This window comes from Stegostoma tigrinum, unplaced genomic scaffold (assembly GCF_030684315.1).
Source record: "Stegostoma tigrinum isolate sSteTig4 unplaced genomic scaffold, sSteTig4.hap1 scaffold_57, whole genome shotgun sequence".
Taxonomy (NCBI): domain Eukaryota; kingdom Metazoa; phylum Chordata; class Chondrichthyes; order Orectolobiformes; family Stegostomatidae; genus Stegostoma; species Stegostoma tigrinum.
The window spans coordinates 1,039,093-1,057,277 of NW_026728505.1; the positions used below are offsets into that span (position 1 = coordinate 1,039,093).

Consider the following 18,185-nt stretch of genomic DNA (forward strand, 5'->3'; position numbering starts at 1 on the left):
ACATGCTTGGTCACCTTCTCAAAAAACTCAATGAGGTTTGTGAGACACAACCTGCCCTTGACGAATCCATGCTGACTATCTCCAATCAAATTGTTGCTTGCTAGATGACTATAAATCCTATCTCTTCTCATCCTTCCCAAAATGTTTCCTGCAACTGATGTAAGGCTCACAGGCCTATAATTACCTGGGTCAGCCCCACTGCCCTTCTTGAACAAGGGCACAACATTTGCAATCCTCCAGACCTCTGGTACTGAACCTGTAGACAATGAGGACTCAAAGATCAAGGCCAAATGCTCCGCTACCACCTCCCTAGCTTCCCAGACAATCCTCGGAAAAATCCCATCTGGCCCAGGGGATTTATCTAATTCATACCTTCTAGAATTGATCACACCTCCTCCTTACTAACCTTAATCCTTTCAATTCTAGTAGCCCATAACTCAGTCATCTCCTCTACAATATTCTCCTGTTCCTCAGTGAAAACAGATGAGAAATAATCATTTAGTACCTCTCCAATCTCCACAACTTCCCACTTCTGTCTTTGACTGGCCCTATATCTACCCGAGACATCATCTTATTCGTCACACACCTATAGAACGCTTTAGGGTTCTCCTTTATTCTACCTGCCAATGTCTGCTCTTGTCCCTTCCTTGCTCTTCTTAACTCTCTCTCTCTCTTTAAATCCTTCCTAGCTAATCTGTAACTCTCCATCGCCTCATCTGAACCATCTTGTCTCATCGTCACATAAGCCTCCCTCTTCTGCCTAACAAGAGATACAATTTTTTTCATAAACCACAGCTCCCTTACCTCAATCGCTTCCTCCCTGCCTGACAGGTACATACCTATCAAGGACAGCAATATCTGTTCCTTAAACCTGCTCCACATTTCGATTGTCTCCATCCCTTGCATTTTGCTAACCCATTCTCTGCCTCCTAAGTCTTGCCTAATCGCATTATAATTGCCCTTCCCCCATCTATAACTCTTGCCCTGGAGCATATTCCTAACCCTTTCCATTGCTAAAGTAAACATAACCGAATTATGGTCACTCTGTCCAAAGTGCTCACCTACCACTAAATCAAACACCTGGCCTGGTTCATTACCAAGTACCAGATCCAGTGTGGCCTCCCCTCTTGTCGGCCCTTCAACATACTGAGTCAGGAAACCCTCCTGCACACATTGGACAAAAACTGATGCATCCAACATACTAGAGTTATCGCATTTCCAGTCAATGTTAGGGAAGTTAATGTCTGCCATAGCTAATCTCCCTGTTATTTTCACTCCTGCTCAGAATAGTTTTGCCAATCCTCTCCTCCACATCCCTGGAACTTTCCAGGGGCCTATAAAAAAACTCCCAGCAGTGTGACCTCTCCTCTCCTGTTTCTGACCTCAGCCCATAACACCTCAGTAGACGAGTCCTCATCAAGAGTTCTTTCAGCCACCGTTGTACTGCCCTTGGCTAACAAAGCCACACCTCCCCCTCTTTTACCACCTTCCCTGTCCTTAATGAAAGATCTAAACCCTGGAGCTTACAACATCCATTCCTGACCCTGCTCTATCCATGTCTCCGAAACAGCCAAAACATCGAGGAGAATGACAGAGTAAAAGTTTCCATGAAATACAAGCTGTTGTTTTGCCTTACATTAGGAGAATCAGGAGTGGCCCATTTTTTCCCTCATCTCGGGATGAACACTCACCATCACTCACAGAGCTGATGAACAGCAGGAAAAATCTTCACCACTGACTACCTGCACTCACCTATCACCTTCCCACCTACCTTCCCCAGCCCCCACTCTGTTTATGTTTCAGTTCCCGTCCCCTCCCCCATTTCTGAAGAAGGGTCCTGAACCATCAACTTTCCTGCTCCTCTGATGGTGCCTGGCTCGCTGTGTCCCTCCAGCTTCACACTGTGTCATCCTTGACTCCAGCACCTGCAGCTCTTGCTGTCTCCCTGTGAGCGATGTCAGCTTTGGTTCAATCGGAGCACGGGGCGGGGCTTGGAGGACCCAATGGAAGCGGCCTACCCTCCAACCAATCAGAGCGAGTGAGATGTTTGTCTGTGTGAAAATCACGTGATCGCCCTTGTTCGGGGGCGCAAAATCTCTGCGACTGAAGGTCAGCTGCTTTCGGAAGGTACAGTACACGGGACAAAAAGGAAAGGAGCAAAAACCGGGAGGGAAATAGTTTCGGTATTGACTGAGAGGTTTTAATTGCGGTCGATGCATGTCAGAAAACATACATTTTAACATGCCGGCCCCGTGTTTTGCAGCAAATGGAAGAATTGCTGCGGACCTGAGGCTGCGATAGGCAGAGGTGATTGCCACCATCTTTATTAGGGGCAATGATCTTTGGGACTCATGCCGGATCGCCATATTTATAGGTGGCAACCTGCAGTGGAACGCCAGCGCAGCCTTTCTTTGGGGGGGCGGGTATATAGAAGCGAAATGTGTTTTTTTTTTCTGGACTTCTTCCCCAGACTGAGACGTGGCGTGTATTTCCTGGGAAGGACTTTTGACGCTGGCGGAGTACTGGCTTCAGGCAGTATAAATTGCTGCAGTTACACGTTAGATACTTAGTGGAGGAGAAATGCCGAAAACGCGTTCAGAACTGCATGTTCAAAAACAGAGTTGGTGGAAAAGCTCAGTAGGCTTGGCAGCATCCGTGAATTAAAAAAATAACGTTTCGGATCCGCTAACCCTTGTTCAGAACTTCATGTTACCTGTTGCACTCTCACTTTCGGAAGTCCTGCTTTAAATATTATGATCTATTAAAACATATCCGTTTGCCCAGTATTCATATGATTGGGATCAAATCACTGAACGTGCTCTGAGTCCCCTTGTGCTCCCTGGTCAAATTCATTAATATCTGACTTCCTCCGTCTCTAATAATGGGTGTATTTTCCCTCTGCATCTTTCTGTGTCGGGGAGCAGGGTAATTTGAACAGGAGGATTTATACATAACGAACGGAAACCAAGAGAAATGTTTGCCTTTTCCAAACAATCTTGTGGTGTTTTTTGGATTTCTATCCAGGGCTGACAGTTATTTGTCTCTTATGGATTTGTTTTACAGGGTATTAATTGAGAATAATTTGCAGACCAGGATCCATGCAAGTTCTCCATTAAGCAGAGTGATCAGGATCTGAGTATCATTGACACTTAAATGCGAAAGGGAAGAGGTTTAACCATTCTATCCATGGGAGAATATTCCTGGTAAGGTTGTAACTTGAAAGCAGAATATTCAAATTTTTGGTTTGATCACCCCTGGGATAAGTGTTGAGTTCTATACCCTGCAGCTGAGAAAGGAGATATTGGCCTGAGAGGGGCAGATTTGTCCAAACAACACCTCGTCTCCTTGAAAGAACTGTCATATTTAGTCCCAATCGCCCACTTCATGATTTTAATCTATATATTCTTCATTCTTGAATATCTGCAAACTTCCTTTTAAAATTCCTTATGGGCACAAATTCCAGCACCCCTTCAAGTGGAATCTTCCAGATCCTGACAACTCTTTTGATCCTGAAACTGCTGAAGTCTGTGTTGAGTCCTGAGGGTTATAAATTACTGCATTTAACGTGAAGATGCTGTTCCCTGAGCTCCCATTGAGCTGAATTGAAACAGTATGGGAGGCTGAGATCAGAGTGGGTGTGAGCAGACAATGAAAATGAAAATGAAAAGGCTGCACTGTGAGTGCTGCTTGGCTAAATGAGAGTGCTTTGGAGTTGGGTGAAACAGAAAGAAAGTGAAACTGAAAGATTGAGTGTGATGCTCAGTCTCAGTTTGGGCAGTTCAGAAAGTCTCACCGTCCTAACGGAAACAGTCAATTGATAATTGATACTGGAAAGAATTTTCTTACAGTTTTTAAAGTATATATTAGCTTATATAAAGTTAGCGACTTTTGATTTTATAATAGTAATGTTTGAAATGAAGGGGAAGGACCTAGCTTCATTAAATTCTCTTTAAGGCAGAAACTGGCTTAATCTGGAGAGAAGTCACAACAGAAGACCTCAGGTCTGTGTTGTCCTTGTCTAGCACAATAGAACATAGACCCTTGATGTTGTGTCGACCTGGGAAATCAAACTGAAGCCCATTTAACCCACACTATTCCATGATCATCCATATGTTTATCCAATGACCACTTAAATGCCCTTAAACTTGGCGAGTCTACTACTGTTGCAGGCAGGGCATTTCACGCCCTTACTACTCTGAGTAAAGAACCTACCTCTGACATCTGTCCTACAACTATCACCCCTCAATTTAAAGCTATGGCCCCTCGTGCTGGCCACCTCCATCCGAGGAAGAAGGATCTCAGTGTCCGCCCTATCTACTCCTCATATCAGCTTGTATGTCTCTATTAGGTCACCTCTTAACCTTCTTCTAACGAAAACAGCCTCAAGTCCCTCAACTTTTCCTCAAAAGACCTTCCCTCAATACCAGGGAACATCCAGGTAAATCTCCTGTGCACCCTTTCCAATGCTTCCACGTCCTTCTTATAATGTGGCGACCAGAGCTCCAAGTGTGGCCGCACCAGCGTTGTGTACAGCTGCAACATGACTTCATGGCTCTGAAACTCAATCCCTCTACCAATAAAACCTCACACACCATCCACCTTCTTAACAACCCTATCAACCTGGGTGGAAACTTTCAGGGATCTATGCACACGGATCCTGAGATCTCTTTGCTCATCCACACTACCAAGAATCTTACCATTAGCCCAGTACTCTGTATTCCTGTCACTCCTTCCAAAGTGAATCACCTCACACTTTTCCGCGTTAAACTCCGGGATATTACCAGTGTCCCTATTGGCTATTTGTGCAGGAAGTGTATCCGTCTGCAGCTACTGGTTAGCTGTTTTTCAGAGCTGGAGCTGTGGGTGCAGTCAGTATGGAGCATTCATGATACTGAGAAGGTTGTGGTAGCATTCTCAACAGATTGGTCACAAGCAGGTGAAGATTACACAGACAGCAAGGGAATGGGTGGCCATCAGACAAGTAAAAGGCTCAGAAATGAAGTGCTCGAGTCCCTCGTGGTCATCGTCCTCAAACAAATATACTGTTTTGGGTACTGTTTGGTCGGGGGAGGGCTGGTGGTGGTGGGGTGGCCAATCGGGAAGCAGCATCAGTCAAGTTCATGGCACTTGGAGTGACTCTGCTGCGGAGAAGGGGAGGAAAATGATGAATATGACTGTAGAGACAGGGGATTCAATAGTACGGGGCTCAGAGAGACATGAATCCGGGATGGTATGTTGCCTCCCTGGTGCCAGGATCAGCGATGACATGGAACAGCTTCAGGACATTCTGGAGTGGGAGGGTGAACATCCGATTGTACCAGTGACATAGGAGGACCTGAAAGCTGAAGATAGGAAGATAAGAGATACATTAAAATACAAGATCTCAAATGTAGTATTGTCAAGCTTACACCCATTGCCACATTGTGGTAGGGAGGAGTTTTGTGTTGTGTTCAGTTGTACAAGCGACCTTTATTCAGAGCTCTGTTACCGCATGTGTGGGAGAGGCCAGAGTCCACTCCAAACCTGGCTTTCACGTGAGGCCTAATTCCCCTCTTAAATACAGCTCAGATTGGAAGAGTGGGCAATGATACTCAAACTTTCCCTGGCTGATTGTAATATTTTTATTCCTTTTGCTAGGTGTTATTTACATGCAATATTGTTGTCATTGTTAGCCACACACCCCAAATCAATATATCCAATCCAGTAAGCAAACAATCATGGACAATACTATGTTCAGCCTTAAACCCTCCTATAATCTCCTGAGGTTAGCTAGAAAATGACTTCATCTGTCTTTGGGACCTGACAATGCTTTTGACAGTTATATTCCTCCTCAGACATTTGCCAGCTGCACCATGTTTTTTGCCAAAAAACAAAATAGTAGCTTATCACTGAGAACTTTTCCAAATTCTCTACTAACTGTAGTGTGGATTGTTAGGAATTGTGATAAAGTCTTTTAAACTCAACTCTGATATAAAGTAACTACAATTTTGTAATACAGTTGAAAATTGTGGAAAAATCCCTCTCTCACTTCAGCTTAAGAGACCAAACAAACAGTGTTTCTGACTTGCTGTTGCAGTTTACAACCCCAACGATTTGCATGCTGCAAATGATTTTTAAATTGAAGTTTCATTTTCCACTCGAAGCGCTTTCCATTATTACTTTCTTGTTTTAATAAAAAGCATCTATTCAAATTCCACTGAGGATGAAATTCAGTCACTTTAGAGCTTTACCAAGCCATTAAACAAAACTTGTTTAGATTTCACAAATAACTAAGGCACTAATCATGTCTTCACTTCGGATTTTGCAATCTATCTTTGTCACTCTTCCGTTGATCTTTGCATGTAAGAATTTATTCAAATTATCCATATCTACATTTCAATTGTTTTATCTCTCTGCAGCCCTGACTTCTCTCTTTTATAACCTTTCTTTGCCCCTTCCTATGTTGTTGGTCTTTTACAGGTTGTGTTTACACCATTTATTGCTTTGCCTTCCATAATGATGCAGTGAGCTGCTTTTATTGCTGACAAACATTCGCTCAAGGAATTCAGCTAACCATTTCATGTTAATTGGTTGTTTGCATTTCTGGTTACAATTACCTAAACAGTTCAGAATGCTGTAGGATCAGACTTTTGCTTCTACTTTTTAATTAAGTAACAAACTTGTGATTGTGGCTGGACCAGGCCTTTAAAAACTGCCTCTTATTAAAATGCTTATGTGTTTTGAACTGCCTGTTTACAGAAACCCAAGTAAATTCCCAAATGTTCCTTCTCAACAGGACTCTTTTATGACCCCCACAGGACCTTTCGTGATCTAATCCAGTAACAGTGTGAGCTGCTACAATGCACATGCTTGTGAAAGCGAGAATAAGAGGACAGATGAGATGAGTGCATGGCTGGAGATATAACTTAAAGCGTTTAGATTCCTGAGGCTTTGAGACTGTTTGTTTCTGGGGAAGGTGGGACATGCACAAGCTTGAACAATTGTCCTGGGCAGAGCTGGGACAGATATTCTTGTTGATGCTTTTGCTAGTTCCACTGGTGAGGATTTAAACTCGTATGACAGGGGAATGGGAACCAAAGTATAGCTTCAGTAGTAAGAGACTCAGATCAGCAAATGGGACGTGAAATTAGTTCATGATGTTGTCGGTGGCTGAAAGATTAAAAGAAAGAAGGATTAATCAAGATCAAAACTCTCTCATCATGCATCAGTCCTGAGATCCCAGGAATTGGTCTGGTGAACCTTCTTTACGATCATTCAGTAGCCAGGCCATCCTTCCTTTGGAAAGGAGAACAAAGGTGCACACGACTCCAGGTGTGGTCTCACCAAGGCCCTTATAGAAAGATATCCCTCTTCCTGTACTCGAATCCTCTCACAATGAAGGGCAAAATATCATTTGCATTCTTCACTACTTGCTGCTGCCTGTTTCCTAAAAGAGAACAGGAGAGAAACATGGAACTAAATGGGGTCAGACACTCGGGTAAAATTGTTGAACACACTGTCCCCATTGTATCGGTGCTGGCCATCAAGCACCTATTGAAGCTAGGCCCGTTTTCTGGCACTCGGTGTGTAACCTATATTATGGTGCAATGGATGATCATCTCAACACTTCTTCAAGATTGCAATGGTTCCTGCATCTGTCACCATTTCAGATGCTGTCAGATCTGCTGTGTATCTCCATCTTTTTCTGTTTTTATTTCAGATTTCAGGTATTTTGCTGTGTATTCTCAGCCCTTCAGAAGCATCAGAGGGTATGGGGAGAAAACAGGAATTGGATTCATTTTCTGATGTATAAAATGCCTGCCCTTCATGTCTGTCCAAACTCTATCTCTTTTTTTTTGTAGGCAAACGCTGACTGTTTTCCTTCCCTGAAGGACATTAAATGAACCGGTTCAATTTTACTGATAATCCAGCAGTGCCCCTCGGTGTTGGATCCACAATTGACCAGATTAATTTCAGAGTTTCACAATCTTTGTGTGTATTCTTCTGGTTTCTCTCTCTCTACTTTTCTGTTTGAAATTTTGATTGCATTCAGAGAAATCAAACAAAACCACATCCAGATCTGACACTCAATCTGTTTGTCATAACCTAATTATCTCAGGATTTTGAACATTGAAGGAAGAAGCACTGTTCACCAGGGAGAAATGCGTATTGTCTGTGTGCCGAAGAGTCTGTGAAGATTCATCTGAAATGTCCAAACACCAGCGCAGTCACACTGGGGAGAGACTGTGGAAATGTAGGGATTGTGGGAAAGGATTTATTTACCCATCCCAGCTGGAAATGCACCAACGCAGTCACACTGGGGAGAAACCGTTCATTTGCTCTGATTGTGGGCTGGGATTCACTCAGTCAAACAACCTGCTGAAACACCAACAAGTTCACAGTGGGGAGAGACCGTTTGCCTGCTCTGTGTGTGGGAAAGGATTTGCGCAGACATCTCACCTGCTGAAACACCAGCAAATTCACACAGGAGAGAGGCCATTCACTTGCTCTGTATGTGGGAAAGAATTTGCTTTGTCATCCAGCCTGTTGACACATCAGCGAATTCACAATGGGGACAGACTGTTCACCTGCTTTATTTGTGGGAAAGGATTCGTTTCGTCAACCAACCTGCTGAGACACCAGCAAGTTCACACCAGAGAGAAATCATTCACCTGTTCTGTGTGTGGGAAAGGATTCACTCAGTCATCCTCTCTGCTGGAACACCAGCAAGTTCACACTGGGAAAAGACCATTCATCTGTTCTGAATGTGGGAAAGGATTCACTCGCAATTCCAAACTATTGGTACATCAGCGAGTTCACACTGGAGAGAAACCTTTCACCTGTTCTGAGTGTGGGAAGGGATTTACTCACTCATCCAACCTGCTGACACATCAGCGACTTCATACTGGAGAGAGACCATTCAGCTGTTCGGAGTGTGGAAAAGCATTCACTCAGACAGTTCACCTGCTGACACATCAATGAATTCACACTGGAGAGAAACCGTTCACATGTTCCGAATGTGGGAAGGGATTTGCTCACTCAACCAACCTGCTGAGACACCAGCGAGTTCACTCTGGGGCCAGACCATTCACTTGTTCTATGTGTGGAAAGGGATTCACTCAATCATCCAAACTGTTAACACACCAGCAAGTTCACCACAACCACATTTGAAGGATTTTGCTTTTAAATCAAGGATTGAACTTGGATCTTTGGGCTGTTTGTACTGGTGTCATTAGTCCCTGCTCAAAACTTGATCTTCTCTTGGGAAATAAGGTAGGGCAGGTGACTGAGGGGTCAGTGGGAGAAATATTTTGGGGCCTATGATCATCGTTGTATTAGTTTTAAAATAGTTATGGAGAAGGATAGACTTGGTCTAAAAGTTAAAGTTTTAAATGGGACTAAGGCCAATTTTGACACTATTATGCCCCTTAAAAGCACAGTAAGACCGCCTATGTATGGGAATGCACAAGATGGATGACATGCAAAACAAGTATTTTACATCGGTATTTACTGTGGAAAAGAATATGAAAGCTAGAGAACTTAGAAATGAATGTGTATCTTGAAAAGTTCCATATTATAGAGGAGGTGGTGCTGGATGCCTTACAGAGCATAAAGGTGGATAAATCCCCAGGACCTCTTCAGGTGTATTCTCCAACTTTGCGGGAAGTTAGGCTTGCGATTGGGCCCCTTGCTCAGATATTTGCACCATTGACAGTCATAGGTGAGCTGTTAGGCTGGAGGTTGGCTATTCCAGTGCCATTGTTTAAGAAAGGTGGTAACATAAAGCCAGGGAACAATAAACTTTTGGTGAGCCTGATGTCAGTTATGGGTAAGTTGTTGGAGGGAAGTCTGAGGGATAGGATTTACGTATTTGGAAAGCGTGGACTGAATGGGGATAGTCAACATGTCTTTGCCCATAGGAAATTATGTCTTGATTGAGTTTTTTTTTGAAGAAGTTACAAAGAAAATTGATGGCAGACTGGTGGATGTTTTCGATATGGATTTCAGTAAGTAAAATTCCGCATGGTAGACTGATTAACAAGGTGAGATCACATGGAATCCAGGGAGAGCTGGCCATTTGGAAAGGCCTTTGGCCTGCAGTATGCTGCAAGGATTGGTACTTAGTAACTATAACTCCTGCATTCACATCCAAATCATCTTTATAAATGACAGAAATGAGTGGACCCAGCTCTGATCCTTGTGGCACACCACTGGTCACACGCCTCCAGTCTACAAAGCAACCCTCCACCAGCACTCTGTCTCCTACCTTCAAGCCAGATCTGTATCCAAATGACTGGTTCTCTCTGTATTCCATGTGATCTGACCTTGCTAATCAGTCTACCATGAGGAACCTTGTCAACTGCCTTACTGACATCCATATAGAACACATCCACTGCTTTGCCCTAATCAATCCTCTTTGTTCCTTCTTCAAAAAAAATCAAGTTAGTGAAACATGATTTCCTACACACACAGCCATGTTGCCTATCCCTAATCAGTCCTTCCCTTTCCAAATATTTCAAGTACTATCCCTCAGGATTCCCTCCAATGACTTGCCCACCACTAATATCAGGCTCACTGGCCTATAGTTTCCTGGCTTTTCCTTAGCACCTTTCTGAAATAGTGGCACCACATTAGCCAACTTCTGATCCCTCATCTGTGGCTATCGATGATACAAATATCTCAGCAAGGGGCCCAACAATCTCTTGCCTAGTTTCCCTCCGAGTTCTCGGATACACCTGATCAGGTCCCAGGAATTTATCCACTTTTATGCGTTTTAAGCCGTTCAGCATCACTACCTCTGAAATATGGCTAATTTTCAAGTTGTTGCTATTTATTTCCCCACAGTCTATATCTTCCATATCCTTTTCTGTAGTAAATACTGATGCATAATACTTGTTTTATTATATTCCCCATTTCTTGCAATTCCACACATAGGCGGCATTGCTGCTTTTTAAGGGGCCCTATTCTCTCCCTAGTTATCCTTTTGTTCTTAATCTATTTGTAGAATCCTTCTGGATTTTCCTTAATACTATTTGCCGAAGCTACCTCATGTCCCCTTTTTGCCCTCCTAATTTCCCTCTTAAGTATACCATTGTCATTATACTCTTATAAGGATTCACTCAATCTCTGCTGTCTATACCTGGCATGTCCTTCCTTTTTCTTGACCAAAACCTTGATTTCTCTAGTCATCCAGAATTCCCTACACCTACCAGCCTTGTCCTTCACCCGAACAGGAATATACTGTCCCTGAACACTCATGTTTTTTTTTTGAAGGCTTCCCAGTTCTGAATCTTTCCGTTTTACCTGCAATATCTGCCCCAATCAACTTTTGAAAGCTCTTGTGTAATCCCTTTAAAATTGGCCTTCCTCCAATATAGAGCTTTAACTTTCAGATCCGGTCTACTCTTTCCCATCACTATTTTAAAACTAATAGAATTATGGTCACTGGCCCCAAAGTCCTCCCCCGCTGATACCCTAGTCACCTGTCCTGCTTTATTTGTCAAGAGCCGGTCAAGATTTGCACTTTCTCTAGTCGGTACATCACATACTGAATCAGAACGTTTTCCTGGACACTCGCTCTCAGCAAATTCCTCTCCATTCAAGCATTTTACACCATGGAATTCCCAGTCTGTGTTTGGAAAGTTAAAATCCCTTCCATAACCACCCTGTTATTCTTACAGATAACCGAGATCTTCTTTCAAAATTGTTTGTCAGATTCCTGCTGACTATTGGGAGGCCTATAGTATAATCCCAATAAGGTGATCATCTCTTTCTTATTTCTCAGTTCCACCCAAATAACTTCCCTGGATGTGTTCTCAGATATATCCCTCCTAAGTAAAGCCATAATGTTATCCTTGTTCAAAAATGCCACTTTTCACAAAGCACATTCTTGCTTTGCTTCCCCTCCCGCTTTGACTTTCTATCCTTTCTATCGGATCTATAATCTTAGAACATTAAGCTGGCATCACTGTCCATCCTTGAGCCTTGTCTCTGTAATTGCAATGATAACCCAGTTCCATGTTTCCAACCTTGCCCTGAGTTCATCTGCCTTAGCTGTTAGGCCTCTGGCATTGAGATAAATGGTGTTTAATTTATTAGTCCTTTTGCGTTAATTTTAATAACAATTATGTAACTGTAGGGTAGGTTTTGAAAATGATGATGTTTTATTGCTGTATATCAACACCTTCACACTGGGTAAAGACAATCCACCTGCACACTGTGTGAAAAGGGATTTCCTAGATCATTAGGACTGGTTTTCATAGAATTCAGAGTATTCCTACAGTAGGGAAACAGGCCCTTTGGCCCAAGAATTCCACAGAAAACCTCAGAGCATGCCACCCAGACACATCTCCCCGTAGCCCACCTAATCTACACATCCCTGAACACTCTGGGCAATTTAGTTTGGCCAATCCACCTAACCAACACATGGGAGGAAACCAGAGCACCCAGAGGAAACCCACGTAGCCACAGGGAGAACATGCCAACTCCACACACTCATTTGCCCAAGGGTGGAATCAAATCTGGGTCCCTAGCATTGTGAGCCAGCAGTGCTAACCGCTGAGCCACTGTGGATAACCACCAATGAGTTCCCCAGAATCTGTAGGAATTTTTTATGTTGCTCCTATTATCTGTGTCCACGTCATGTTATCTGGGCATGTTTCTCATGATGTTTGAAAACACCACGTGTCTGGTTACCTAGTTGGGAGAAAAAAACAATACAAGTCAACCTTTTATTAAAACTACTGTGCATTGCGTCTTCATCTCAAAAGCAGACTAGTTTATTTTGAAAGGCTCTCCATCTCCCCTAACTCCTCCATCCTCACCTCCCAAGTGTAAGGAACCGGTGGTTTTTATTTTTCACTCAATGACAGTCAGTACATTTCATGTGAGCAAATGGGAACAGGGTCATCCCATAATGCTTGAAACTTAGTGTACTAATGGTACATTATTACAGTAATAACCATTACAATTCTTTTCCGAACCTTTCAAGTTTTACAACACCCTTCCTTTAGCAAGAAGACTAGAATTACACACAGCAGTTACACCTAAACCAGAATGGGACCTGCATCCTTGTGGGGGGTGGGGGTGCGTTTCCAGTACTGTTGAGGGCCTTGTAAATCCCTGAGCAGTGGGCTGAAATCCAGGGAGAATGTTCAAAATAATAATAAGGGCCAAAAAGAGAAGAAACGAGAGTCTGGAAGGCCTTGTCACAGGCCAGTTTAAGGTACAAGGGAGTTTGTTAAGGGTGAATGGTGTTCAGATGAATAAGGCAGATGATTTGAGGATACAAATTAATGGGGCCATAAAGACATTGCTGTCAATTGGACATGGTTAGCAGCTCAGTATTCCAGGTTACAGGGCCTTCATGCAAGGCAGTGGAGGTGGTAAAGGAGGAGGGGATATTGTTATTTTGTTTAGGGAATCAATTACAGCAATAAGGAGGGCTGGCATCTTTGAAAACTCCACAAATAAATAAGGAGGCAAATTTTGAGAAAGTGTAAAAGTAGCAGGATTGTGGTAGCAGGAGCTTTCAATTTCCTCAGCATTAATGGAGTCATCACAGTGGGAAAGATTTATCAGAATTTTTAAAATACATCCAGGACAGCACTTCTTCAGCCACTAAGGAGAAGTCCCAACAAGGAAGGGGAAGGTCCTGGACTTGACTTTAGGTTACAAAGTTGAGCAAGTGGTTGAAGTTTCAGTGGGATTGCATTTTGCAGGCAGTTATTATAACTTTTCGATTCAGGATTGTAAGAAAAGGAAAAGGATGGGCCTTAAGTCCTAAACTGATGCTGAAGTGATGAAGAAAGTAAATGGAATTTTGGCCTTAATTGCGAATTATTGGTGTTTGAGGATCGGGACATCTTGTAACAACTGTATTGGATGTTGGTGAAGCCATACTGGTATATTATTTACAGTTTTGGTGCTTGTATTTAAGAAGGATATGCTGGCGTTGAATGCAGTGCAAAAAAGATTCACTAAGCTGATTCATGGGATGAAAGGGTTAGCCTGTCACGAATAGCTGGAGGAAGGGAATTTGCAGAGAGGAAATACTAAATAATTAAACAGGTGGTGCCCAGTGTTGGACTTGTACTCATAACCCTGCACTTAAGCAGCGTATGTTCTGACAACTGAGCTAACTTGGCCTCCCACAGTCAGTGTTCAAATCCTGCTTCATAAGGTGACGAATGGGTTTTTCACTGATGCCACTGCAGTCCAAGGAAGTAAAAGGTAATTGCTTTAGAAAATCCTAAGGTTCCAATGTATTCTTCTCATTGACATTGCAATCCATTTTCAGTACTTGCTCCATGATTTAACATTCAAAATTAATTTCGTGATGTTGTTTCCCTCCTCTTTAAGCAGCCTGTATGACGCCAGTCACTCGGTCAAATGGTGAATAAATCTGTTTCAATAAACCAATTCTTTTCAGCTACAGTATAAGAAATGTTCCTTTATTTTCTGAGTCTCTCACAACATTTTCTTTGTTCTGTGTGTCAACAACTTTTGCCAATTCTCATGTTATGGACTACATGTTCAGACACTGGTTAAAAAAATTCTAAGGATCAGAGGTTTCTGGTGCAGTTGCATGACTTACTGCTAAGCGGTACAAAGAAATAAACAGGCTTAAAGATTAGGAAGGAAATATGTTTTTGCATTTTTAAGTGTAGAGTTCAGTTACTGTGTGCTTGCTTCTTATAAAATGGATGATTTGAAGTCTTCACAGTGCAATGTTCAAACGACAGACACCTAGACATTGTCAGCAAGTATTTAAGGCATTTGACACATTGAGGGAATTAATTTAGAAACACAAATTGTCCAAAAAAAAGTGCTGGATAAATGCAGCAGGTCTCTCAGTTAGTTATTATAGCTCTTTTTGATTCAGGATGGGTATGGAAAAGGACAAAAATGGGTCTAAAGTCCTTTGCTGGTGCTGCAAATGATAAAGAAAGAAAATAGAATTTTAGCTTTAATTGCTACATAATTGTTAAAAATTGTAACAACTGTGTGGGATGTAGTGAAGCCATTCCTGGAGAGAGAGAGAGAGAGAGAAATAGTTCTAAGATCTTGAAACTAACATGATTTCATTTGTCTTAGACATTGCCAGACCTACTTTGTTTCTATAGCACTTTCTGTTAAACAGCAAAAAGTTCTTTTCTTGAAGAGAAAAGCTTGATAGGTGACCTGAGAGAAATTGGAGACTTTGCAGGGATTTGAGGCAAAATTGGTGTTGAGGTTGCGAACCCATTAGAGATTTGAGAAATGGTAATGCAGTCTCGAGGCCTCTCCTGCTCCATGACTAAAATTTGGTGTCGCGACATTATCATCGAAGACAATAAGGATGACCATGACTTGTCAGTTACTGTGGCTGAACAGTCTAAGGTGCTGAATTAAGACTCCAGTCTTTTCATTGATGTGGGTTTGAATCTCACTGCTGCGAATGTCCCATGAGCAAGTGGCATTTTCTTCTCCGCAGGATTTTGCTGTGTGTAAGAAAAGAGGAGACAATACACATAATTTGCTGCGTGAAGAAAAAATAAAGATAGACTTGAAGTTCTATTAAAGTTATTTTTCAAGCAGCTACACAGACATGTTTGAGTGTACAGGAGACATAGAAACAAAATAGGTACAGCAGGGATGAGGAAGAACAGAGAGAGGGAGGGGAAAACCTACATTACCTCATCCTCAGTATTTATCCAGAACAGCATTCGGTGAGAGTAACCACTGCATAGTCCTGTGGAAAGTAGGTCCCATTCTCACTTTGAGAAAAACTTCTCACGCTGCATGGTACTATCACGATGCTAAATTGGATAGTCTTTTAACAGATCTGCTGACTTATTTTTCAGCACCTGTGATACACTTTGGGCCAATAACACTACAACTGAGAGAGCAGAGATTTTAATCACTCCAACATTATGGGACACTTGAGTATGGGGGACCGGTCAGTGTCAGGGCAGTTAAATCTAGAGGTAACAAAGAATGGATAGGGTTTCAGCAGCAGATGAGCTGAGACGTGGATGGAGTCAGGTGATGTTACTGAGATGGAAACAGTTGGTTTGGTGATGATGTGGTTGAAAGCTCATCTTAGTGTGAAGTATTTCATCAGAGTTGTGAACAGTCTGGTTCAGCTTCACACAGTTACTGGACAGAAGGTTGCAATCAGTGTAGAAGCTGTCTCGCTGGGTAATTGGAGGAAATTTCAGTTCATCCTGCACCGGATTCAGACAAGTCAGGATGATGTGTGACTTGGAGGGGGTCGTCACCGTGATGGTGTTCCATATAGATCTTCCACACTGGACGTTCACAATAGTGAAGTTTAAGGGTTTGTGACATGATGTCAAAGTCCTGATTGAGATGTGGATTTATTCAATACCTGTGTTTCACCTCTTTCTCCACATTCTTTCTTTGTCTGACCACTCACTAGGAGGCCAGAGTCTTGTGTAAGCCCAGACCAGGTGGTAGGTTCTGTTCCCTGATCGACATTAATGAATCACTGGCTTTTGTGGTCACTTCTTTTTTACAGTACATCATTAATCCTATGGGGTGGCACGGTGGCTCAGTGGTTAGCTTTGCAGCCTCACAGCACCAGGGACCCGGGTTCGATTCTCGCCTCGGGCAACTGTATATGCGGAGTTTTCACGTTCTCCCTGTGTCTGTGTGGGTTTCCTCCAGGTGCTCTGGTTTCCTCCCACAAAGATGTGCAGCCTAGGTGGATTAGTGGATTAGCCATGCTAAATTGCCCATGGTGTTCAGGGCTGTGTGGGATATAGGGGGATGGGTCTGGGTGGGATGCTTCAAGGGGCAGTGTGGACTTGTTGGGCTGAAGGGACTGTTTCCACACTGTAGGGAATCCAATCTAATCAAACTACCAGATTTATTACCAGCTGATTTCATAGGCAGCCTGGTGTTTGTGTGGACTCTCTCTTCGTTGCATTGTTCTGTTTTAAATTTATTTCACAGAGTATTCAAAGGGAAACTGACACCAGGCATAATCCCAGCGTTTTATGGGCCCCTCAGTTTATTGTAAACAGAACATTATCAGATTTTGAACATGGAAGGAGAAAGCATTATTCACAGTGTGAAACCATACACGTATTGTGTGTGTGTGGACACCAGTTTTAATTAACTACCAGGACTGACACAATGCAAGCCTTGATTGTGGGGAGGGATTCACTTGATTAACTACAGTCCTGGCACACAAGCTGTTCACACTGATGAGAGACCTTTTTAAATGTCCAAACTGTGGGAAGTGCTTTAAATGTTCTGATGAATCATCAATATGTTCACACTGCTGAGAGACCATTTGTGTGTTTTTTGTAGCCATGTGTTCAGATGATCAACTAAACTCCATTTACACCAGTGAGTTCACACTGGAGAGAGGCCATTCGTCTGCTCTGAGGGTGGGAAGGGATTCACTCATTTATCTCATTTGCTGACACGGAAGTGAGTTTGTCGGTAGCTGTTGGATGTTTGTATTTTGCTTTCAATCACAGTCAGTACTGAACCGTTTCAATGGAATCTGTTTCCATTGGTTTGAATAACTCCAGTTCTCAGTCGTTATATTTAGCATTAGAGTCAAATCAAACAGCTTTCTGTGTGACCTGCAGTATGTTTATTTTTAATGATATGTCTAATAAAAGTTTGTTCTCATTGAACATCTCTTCCCCCTCCCCCATGTATTCTCCATCCTCACCTACAACAACAACAGTGAGGAGCTCAAAGAGCTTCATTGTCTGACTCATGGTGACAATTGATCCACTGCCTCTGCTGCTTCCAATGATTCCAAGGGACTCCTAAAGTTTGCCCCTGTCTGAACCCAGAACCTGCATGTTCCTCTGGCTATAACTATGTAGGAGACAAACCAATGTGTTATGAGCCCCTCTCAACTGGCTGCCAACATTTTCTCTCCTAATTCTCTCCCTTCCTTGTGTGCTTTTTCATCTGCTTGCCCCAACTTCTGAACCTTCTGTATTCCTCGTGACTGTCAATTTGGACTTTTCTCTTTGACACCTATCATAGGTGCTTGTTTTTTGTTCTTAAATTCTAATTGTCATACAAGCAGCCGTGAATGTTTGCCCTTCCTTTCCTTTCTGAGTGTAATTGAACCATCTTCTCTTTGAAAGTATTGCAATTATTAATTGTACTTTGTCCCGTCAACCTCCACTCAGTCATTGCTGTCCAGCTTTGACCTTGCTCTGTTGAAGACA

General features: G+C 42.7%; 1 pseudogene; it reads left to right on the top strand.

The window, feature by feature from the left end:
- Window positions 1–2,045: 2,045 nt before the first annotated feature.
- On the top strand, window positions 2,046–14,409 carry LOC132208906 (zinc finger protein 623-like; annotated as a pseudogene).
- Window positions 14,410–18,185: the final 3,776 nt, after the last annotated feature.